Source organism: Photinus pyralis, unplaced genomic scaffold, assembly GCF_008802855.1.
Source record: "Photinus pyralis isolate 1611_PpyrPB1 unplaced genomic scaffold, Ppyr1.3 Ppyr1.4_LG1, whole genome shotgun sequence".
Lineage (NCBI taxonomy): Eukaryota > Metazoa > Arthropoda > Insecta > Coleoptera > Lampyridae > Photinus > Photinus pyralis.
Genome location: NW_022170249.1, coordinates 52,568,578 through 52,578,718, shown reverse-complemented (window position 1 = coordinate 52,578,718; position 10,141 = coordinate 52,568,578).

The following is a 10,141-nucleotide window of genomic DNA, read 5'->3' as shown; positions in this document are numbered from 1 at the left end:
CAAGCTATGCACCGTTACGAATTATAGTGAAGCCTTTCCTCAAAACCAAAAAGTGTTAACCAAAATTTTAAAAAATCTTATGTGCAATTATGTTAGGAACTGGAAACAAGTTGAATTGAAATTTTCAAAAAACTGCATGTTTCCAAAAAATAAATTCTTCACAAATACAAAAAAATGTCAATTCAATCTGCTCAATATCATTTTCTTACCGCAACAAAACTGAAACTGAGAAATTGTCTTTGTTGAACAGTAACCAGTACAAGGCGAAGCCGAGCTGTGCACCGATACAAATCACAGTGAAGCGAGGCGACTTTACCGCCGGAGCCGAGCGTATGTCTCATTACAACCAAAAAATGTTATCAAAATTAAAGAATCTTATGTGCGGATCTGGATTTAACAAGTTGAATCGAAATTTTTAAAAAATTACTTTGTATAGGTGATGTTCCAAAAAACTTATCCCCCTTTTTGGCGATATCTCTGCAAAATATACTCACTCTAGCGAAGTCTTAAAATGCGTAGCATTTTTACAAACACATAGGTACGCAGATTTTGACTTAAAAAAAACATCGATATATTGGTGCTTTTTTGAGCCGAATCAAAATTCTTTTGTTTTTCGCATTATATAAAATTCCAACTTCACTTAAAAACAACCCAAACTCCAAATCGCACAACGGTCGAACTAAAAAAAAAATTTACAAACGGAAAACCACAAAAAACGGCGTGTGATAAGATAACAAAACGCCGTGATCGGTAGGAGCGAGCGACGCGAGCTCCAATCCGATTCTAGTTATAATTAAAAAGAAGATAACACGTTTTCCCCGACGTTTTCGAAAATAATTAAATTGGCCCAAGCTTTTTTCACGAAATTTTACAAACGAGCCTCGAATTCCGAAACCGCGATTTTTAACGATGGGCCGCTACTCGGGAAAATTCGTCCTTCACCCCCCCGGCTGTCACCTCCAAAAATCGCCAACCTCGAAGAAAAATTCGCGAGGGTCGCCCGTCCGCAACTGGAAAAATCGAGCTCGCGGATAGGGGGGGTAGGAGGGTCGAGGCTTTCGAGGTACTCGACTCGCGAAAGTCGCGATCACCCCCCCGCGGGGGAGGACGGCACAGAGAAAACGGGAGCGGAAAGAGAGCGAAATTGCTGCGAAAAGTAGCCCTACTCCCTCCCTCGAACGCGATCGATTCGATAAAGTCCCGACCGTCCCGCGTGAGACGTACGAGGTCCCATTAAAAAAAAAACCCCTTAATGGGTCGTTTGGGGGGGAGGGGGGCGAAGAAGTTTGCCCCTTATCGACGTCGCTCGCTTTATCCTCGCGCGCGGAAACGAGACGACTCTAAGAAAACTTACGATCGCTCAAATGCGGACACCGAAGTCGGACGGAATTTACGACGCGTCATACGACCAATTCTCACCGGTGGGTTTAGGGAGGGAGGAATTTTCGACGACACTCGGACCCGATCGCGTGATTCGGAAATGAATCGTCGATAAAAAATATTTACTGGGCGGTCGAGCGCATAGGAAGAGGGCGATTTTGGAAAAGTCGATCGAGTCTTTTCTTCGACGCGCCTTCGCACCCCGCCGCCCTCCGTTGACCCCCCCCGGACTCAAACGTACCACTTCGCCTTTTCGACGTTTGTTCGGGAACCGCGAGGGTTAAGAACAATCGCCGGTTTTTGTTGCGTCGATCTCGTATCGATCGTCCGAACTTACGTCGCGACATTTTCCCCCTCCCCCCCCCATATCGTCCGGTAAATTTCAAATTTAAGGTTCTTAGGGACGCCGACTCTTAAAACGAACGGTCCGTCCAGTCGATCTCCCATATCGATCGGAAGTGCTTTCGGGGAATCGACGGCGAATCGCGAAAAGCCGCGAGGCGAGGCGCGCAGCCGCCGAAGCCGAGCGAAGGTGTAATTTTCCGTTCGGGAGGAGGAGTTTTTGGCAAGTCTTCGATCGGAGTATTCTTCGAGTCCGTTACGTACCCCGGCACCATCCGTTAACCTCCCATCCCCCCCTCCCCTAAAACCTTTTAAACCGTCTCTGTTCGAAAACGCGGGAGGGTAGAACGATGCGGTTTTTAAAGTCGATCTCGTATCGGTATTCTCCGACTTTAAGTCCGACACTTCCCCCCCTCCCCCCCACCCCACCCTCTTCTCTTCGGTAAATTTCGTGTTTTAAAGGTTATTCGGAAACCCGAGGACCAAAACGATGCCGGTTTTTACGTCGGTCTCTTCCGTATCGATCGGTGTGCGTTCCGGATTCGATATCGAAAAAAGAAGCGAGGCCGAGGGGGCAGCCCGCCGAGAGCCGAAGACGGACTTTTTTTTTCGTGTCTCGATGTGCCAAACGAAAACTCGGAAGACGCGTCGACGGCCCCGACGACGTTTTCAAAAATAAAAATCGAGTTCCGATGCCCACGTACGGAGACGACTTTCGAATCGAAATTTTCCAAAACTTTATCGCGTAATCGAATATTTCCCGAGGGGGCAAACTCCGAAAAATCAAAACGTCTCGATCGATCGATCCGACAACGTTCGGACGTTTGCATTTTAAACCTTCAACGGACACGTTACAAAGGTTTCGTCGAAATACGAGTCCTACTTGAAAGTTAATCCCAAAAATTAAAAAAACGAAAAATTTCCATACTATCCCCTCTTCGAAAAAATCGAAAAAAAAAATTGTCAAAAAATCGTCGCTTTTTCGAGTCATGCTTATGCGTTTTGACGCGGAGATTGCAAAAAACGAGAAAAAATCTAATAAAAGATTTACGGTTTCGACGCTAGAGGCGCTTTTTGGTTTTCGAATTTTGCGCCCCTTTACCAAAAAAATTCGTAATTTCGTCCAATATTCGAGGTATTCGAGAGGTTAAAGACGGCGATCGAAAGAGGAAAGGATGAGGCTATTTTACGAACACCTTCACCTCCCAAAAATCGGAAGGCCGTTCCGGGGGAGAGGTCGTGGAAAAAAAAAATGAAATTGCTCACGAAAATGGGCGAAAACGGGCACTTGCCGGTGGATACTTCCGGGGAACTTTTCGATCTAAACGATCACTTTGTGGATGCGACCCTTCATAAATTTGCCCCGGAGTCCCACGAAGATCGCAAAGTGCGTTTAAATCGTAATCGATATGAAAAACGGCGATTTTCGAAAAAAATTTTGACCGAAAAAATTCAATTTTTTTTTTTTTGTTTTTGCCAAAATCGACTCTACACTACGAGATGGTGAGAGGTAAAGTTTGGCGAGAATCGCGGTCCCCGCAGTGACTTTTTTGGGCACTCGAACGCGATATTTGTAAAAAATCGCGTTATATTTTCTTATTTATCGGGAAAATCGAAAGGTGGTTTTTACGCAAATAATCAACCCCTCCCCCTCCTCCCCCCCCCCTCCCACAATTAGGTCAGATGCAATTGGTTAGGTTAGATAGTCGCGATGTGTAGTTAGGTTAGGTAGCGGTTTAGGTTAGGTTAGGTTAAGGTTAGGTCGACGTGCGCGGTTAGGTTAGGTTTAGATCGACGTGTTAGGTTAGATCGATGCTCAGTTAGGTTAAGATCGCGGTTAAGTTAGGTTAGGTCGACGCGCGAAGTTAGGTTAGATTGCAGTTGTTGGAAAGTTAAGCGCGGCGCTCATCCTAACCCCGCCGCGAGAGCTTTCCGACAATACCTCGCAAAGCCTTCTGCGACTTTTCGTTTACCCAGAAAATTCTCATTTCGGGCGACGCCCGACCGCGCGCGCCGGCGTCGGCGCGCCGGCGCCAACTTAAACCACGGCCCATCCTAACCGCGCCGCCCGAGACCTTTCCGACATACCTCGGCACGCCTTCCTACGACTTTTCGTTACGAAGATTCTCAATTTTGGCGAGACGACGACGCGCGCCGACGGCGCCGGCCTGCGGCGGCGCTGCCGGCCCCGCGGCGTCCGTCGTCGTCGAATATCTCACCCTTACGTGTGGCGATAAACGGTTGCAGCGAATTAAGAATCTACATCTAAGCTAAACGAGTATCGAGGTTCAACAAAAATGGTAGGTACCTCAAATCTAAAAATTCATTTTTATATATATGTATATGTAATTATAGAGCCCAGTGTATGTGTACGTTTCTAGGCATTGTTATTATACAATACGTACAAACGTGTTCCGACGTTTTCGTAAATCATTTTAAAATCGGCCTTGACGAATTTCAAGAAAATTTTACACGACTCTCAAATTCCGAAGACGCGGATTTTTACGATTGGGCCGCCTACCCGCCAGCACCCGGGAAAATTTCGTCTTCACACCCCTCCGCTGCCACCCCCCAAAATCGGGCACCTCCGAAGAAAATTCGCCGCGGGTCGCCCGTCGAACTGGAAAATTATCGAGCTCGCGGATTAGGGGGGTAGGAGGGTCGAGCTTTCGAGGTACTCGATCGCGAAAGTCGCGAACACCCCCCGCGGGGGAGGACGCGGCACGAGAAAACGGGAGCGGAAAAGAGAGCGAAATTGCTCGAAAAAGTAGCCCTACTCCTCCCCTCAAACGCGATCGATCGATAGTCCCGACGCGTCCCGCGTGAGATACCGTACGGGGGTCCATTAAAAAACTATGGGCCGTTTGGGGGGAGGGGGGCGCGAAGTTTTGGCCCCTTATCGACGTCGCTCCGCTTTATCCTCGCGCCGCGGAAAACGAGACGACTAAGAAACACTTACGATCGCTCAAATGCGGACGCGAACGTCGGACGGATTCGACGCGTCATAGCGAACGCATTCTCCCGGTGGGTTTCGGAGGGGGAATTTTCGAACGGACACTCGGACCCGATCAGCGTGATTCGGAATGATCGTCGATAAAAAATATTTACGGCGGTCGAGCGGCATAGGAAGAGGGCGAATTTTGGGAAAGTCCGATCTGAGTCCTTTTCTTCGACGCGCCTTTCGCACCCCGACCGCCCCTCCGTGACCCCCCCCGGACCTTCAAACGTAAACCACTTCGGCCTTTTTTCGAGACGTTTGTTCGGGAACCGCGAGGGTTAGCACGACGCGGTTAGTTGAGTCGATCTCGTATCGGCATCCGTCCGACCTACGTCCGCATTTCCCCCCTCCTCCCCTCCATATGTCCGGTAAATTTCAAAATTTTAAAGGTTATTAAGGGAACGCCGACTTCTTAAAAACGAGAACGGTCGTCCACGTGATCTCCCGTATCGATCGAGTGCGTTCGGGAATCGACGGCGAATCCGAAAGCCAGCGAGGCGAGGCGGCGCAGCGCCGAAAGCCCGAGCGAAGTGTCAATTTCGTTCGGAGGTAAGTTTTTGGCAAGTCTTAGATCGGAGTAGTCTCTTCGAAAGTCCGTTTACGTACCCCGCAACCACTCCGTTAACCTCCCATCCCTCCCCCCCCGCCCCCACCCAAACCTTTTAAACGTATCTGTTCGAAAAACCGCGAGTGGGTTAAAATAATGCTGTTTTTAAAGTCGATCTCGTATCGGTTATTCTAATTCTACGACTTTACGTCCGACACTCCCCCCCCTCACCCTCCCCCCCACCCGTTGCTCTTTGGTAAATTTTCGTATTTTAAGGGTTAATTCGGAAACTCCGAGGACCAGAACGATGCGGTTTCTAACGTCACGTCTCTTTCCACGTATCGATCGGTGTGGCGTTCCGGAATGAACAAAAGAAGCGAGGCGGAGGCGTGGCGCATGCCCGCCGAGCACGCGAAAGACGGATTTTTTTCCGTGTCTCGATGTGCAACGAAACTGCAGTACGCGTCGACGGCCCCCAGACGACGTAAAAATATCGAGTTTCGGAGTGCCCACGTAAGCGGAGACGACTTTCGAATCGAATTTTCCAAAAAATTTATCGCGTAAATCGATATTCCCAGGGGCAACTCGAAAAATTCAAAAAACGTCCCCGAATCGAGCGATCGACACCGTCGGACGTTTGCATTTTACCTCAAAGGACACGTTACATAAAGTTTTGGTCGAAATAACGAGTCCTACTTCGAAAGTTTTAATCCCAAAATTAAAAATACGAAAAATTCCATACTTCCATACCTTCCGAAAAAATCGAAAAAATCTGTATCGTCAGTATATATACAGAACGATTCTTATAGAGTCATTTGGACGGAATTGCAAGAGAAAATTCTAATAAAGATTTACGGTTAGTGTGGGAGATAATATTACGACTTCTATTACGATTTCTGCGCACCTTAAAAATTCGTAATTTCACGAATCTATTCGAGGTAATGAGGTTAAGGCGGGTGGGGGAGACGAGGATTTCTGACACCTTTACCTACGGGAGGCGTCCTCCGGAGAGGATCGTGGAAAATGTTGTACACGAAAAATGGGCGCAAAACTGGGCAACTTGCCTGTGGAATTCCGGGGACTTTTCGATACTAAACGATCAACTTTGGATGCGACCTTCTATAAATTTGCCCCGGAGTCCCCACGATAGGATCGAGTGCGGTTAAAAAATCGTAATCGATATATGAAACGGCGATTTTTCGAAAAAATTTTGACGAAAATTAAATTTTCTTTTTTTTTGCCGAAATCGATTTACACACGAGATTAGGTGTATAGGTAAAGTTTGGCGAGAATACGCGGTCCCCGAGTGACTTTTTTGGGCACTCGAACGTCGATATTTGTAAAAATCGCGTATATTTCTTATTTATCGGTGAATCGAAGTGGTTTTACGCAAATAATCACCCTCCCTCCTCCCGCCACCCCACCCTTCCACAATATAGGTCAGATTGCAATTGGATTAGGTTAGATAGACGCGGTTAGCTAAGGTCGCGATGTGTAGTTAGGTTAGGTAGGTTAGGTCGACGTGCGCGGTTAGGTTAGTTAGATGACGTGTTTTAGGTTAGATCGAAAATGCTCAGTTAGGTTAGATCGCGGTTAAGTTAGGTTAGGGTTCACGCGCGCCAGTTAGGTTAGGTTAGATAGACACGTTAGGTTAGGTCGAAATGCTCGGTTAGGTTAGGTCGACGCGCGCAGTTTTAGGTTAGATTGCAGTTTAGTTGGAAAGTTAACGCGCCATCCTAACCGCGCCGTCCGAGAGCTTTCCGACGATACCTGTACGGCCTTCCTGCGACTTTTCGTACCGAGATTTCTCATTCGGCGACGCCCGCGACGCACGCCGGCGTCGGCGTCGTCGGCGCCCACTTGACACGGCCCATCCTAACCGCGCCGCGAGACCTTTCCGACGATAACCTCGCACGCCTTCCTACGCACTTTTCGGTTACCGAGATTCTATTTTGGCGACCGACCGAACGACGCGCGCCCGACGGGCGCCGGCTGCGGCGGCGCCGCCCCGCGGCGTCGTCGTCGTCGAAATCTCACCCTTACGTCGTGGACGATAAACGGGTTTGCGCGAATAAGAATCTCCATCTAAGCTAAGCGAGATCGAGGTTCAACAAAAGGTAGGTACTCAGATGCTAAAAATTCTTTTTATATTAGTATAATGTAATTATGAGCCCGAGTGTATGTGTACGTTTCTAGGCAATTGGTTATTATATCAATACTTACACGTGGTTCCGACTTTCGTAAATATTTTAATCGGCCTTGACGATTTTCAAGAATTTTACAACGACTCTCGAATCCGAAGACGCGATTTTACGATGGGCCGCTACTCATGCCGGGAAAAATTCGTTTCACCCCTCCCGTCCACGCCCAAAAAATGCACCTCCGAAGAAAATTCGCCGAGGGTCGCCCGTCGAACTGGAAATCGAGCTCCGCGGGATAGGGGGGGTAGGCAGGGTCGAGGCTTTCGAGGTACTCGATCGCGAAAGTCGCGAACAACCCGCGGGGGAGGAACGGCGCACGAGAAACGGGAGCGCGAAAAGAGAGCGAAATTGCTCGAAAAGTAGCCTACTTCCTCCCTCTGAAAACGCGATCGATCGTAGTCCGCCGTCCGCGTGAGACGTACGGGGTCCCATTAAAAAACTATGGGCCGTTTGGGGGGAGGGGGCGCGAAGGTTTGGCCCTTATCATCGTCCGCTTTCCGCTTTATCCCTCGCCCGCGGAAACGAGACGACTAAGACAACACTTACGATCGCTCAGCGACGAAGTCGGACGGATTAACGACGCGTCATATACGACCAATTCTCCCGGTGGGTTCGGGAGGAAGGAATTTCGAACGCACTCGGACCCGATCGCGTGCATTCGGAATGATGTCGATAAAAAATAAATTACGGCGGTCGAGCGGCATAGGAGAGGGCGAATTTGGGAAAGTCGGATCAGTCTTTTCTTTCGACGCGCCTTTCGCCACCCCGACCGCTCCGCTTGACCCCCCCCGGACCTTCAAAGTCACTTCGCCTTTTTCGACGTTTGTTTGGGAACCGCGAGGGTTAGAACGACGCGGTTAGTTGAGTCGATCTCTGTTCGGCTCGTCCGACTTACGGTCGACATTTCCCCTCCCCCCTCCATATCGTCGTAATTCAAAATTTAAAAGGTTATGGAGCCGACTCTTAAACGCGACGGTCGTCCACGTCGATCTCCGTATCGACGGCAGTGCGTTCGGAATCGACGGCGAATCGCGAAAAGCCGCGAGGCGAGGCGGCGCAGCCGCCGAAGCCGAGCGAAGTGTCAATTTCGTTCGGAAGGCGGTAAAGTTTTTTGGCAATCTTCGATCGGAGTAGTTTTCGAAGTCCGTTTAACGTACCCCGGCAACCACTCCGTTAACCCTCCCATCCCTCCCCCCCCCCCAAACACTTTAAACGTACTCTGTTCGAACCGCGAAGGGTTAAAATGATGCTGTTTTTTAAGTCGATCTCCGTATCGGTATACTACGACTTTACGTTCCTCCCTTCCCCCCTCACCCTCCCCGCCCACCCGCTCCTTTGGTAAATTTCCGTTATTTTAAGGGTTATTCGGAAACTCCGAGGACCAGAACGATGCGGTTTTCTAACGTCCTCTCGCTTTCCGTATCGATCGGTGTGCGTTCCGTGATCGACCCAAAGAAAGCGAGGCGGGCGGCGCAGCGCGAGACCGAAAGACCGGAATTTTTTTTCGTGTCTCGATGTGCAAACGAAACTCGCAGACGCGTCGACGTGCCCACCGACGTAAAATAATCGAGTTTCGTGAGTGCCACGGTACGAGACGAACTTCGATCGAAATTTTCAAAATTTTCGCGTATCGAATTTCCCGAGGGAACTCGAAAATTCCAAAAACGCCGTTGCGTCCCCGAATCGAGCAATCGACACGAGAATCGGAACGTTGCATTTTAACCCTCAAAGGACACGTTTACAAAAGGTTTTGTCGAAATACGAGTCTACTTCGAAAGTTATCCCAAAAATATAAAAACGAAAAAATTCCATACTATCCCCTTCCTTCGAAAAAATCGAAAAAAAAAAATTGTCAAAATCGTCGTTTTTTCGACGTCATCTTATGCGTTTTGACGCGGAGATTGCAAAAAACGAGAAAAAATCTAATAAAAGATTACGGTTTCGACGCTAGAGGGCTGCTTTTTGGTTTTTCGAATTTTTGCGCCCTTTCAAAAAATTCGTAATTTCGTCATATTCGATGGTAATTCGAGAGGTTAAGGCGCGATCGAAAGAGGAAGGACGAGGCTATTCTACGACACCTTCCACCTCCCCAAAAAATCGAAGGCCGTCTCCGGGAGAGGTCGTGGAAAAAATGAAATTGCTCATACGAAAATGGGCGCAAAACGGCACATTGCCTGTGGAATTCCGGGACTTCGATACTAAACGATCCTTTGGATCGACTTCCTATAATTTTGCCGGAGTCCCCACGATAGGATCGGCAAGTGCGTTAAATCGAATCGATATGACAACGGCGATTTTTCGAAAAAAATTTTTGACCTGAAAATTTAAAATTTTTTTTTTTTTTCGCGAAATCGACTTTACATACGAGATTAAAGGTGAGAGGTCAAAGTTTGGCGAGAATACGCGGTCCCCCGAGGTGACTTTTTTGGGCACTCGAAGCGTCGATATTTGTTAAAAATCGCGTAATATTTCTTATTTATCGGGAAAATCGAAAGGTGGTTTTACGCAAATAAATCAACGCCCCTCCCCCTCCCTCCCCCGCCAACCCCCCTTCCCCACATAGGTTCAGATTGCAATTGGATTAAGGTTAGATAGACCGTTAGCTAAGGTCGCGATGTGTGTTAAATGGTTAGGTTAGGTTGGTCGACGTGCGCGGTTAGGTTTAGGTTAGAC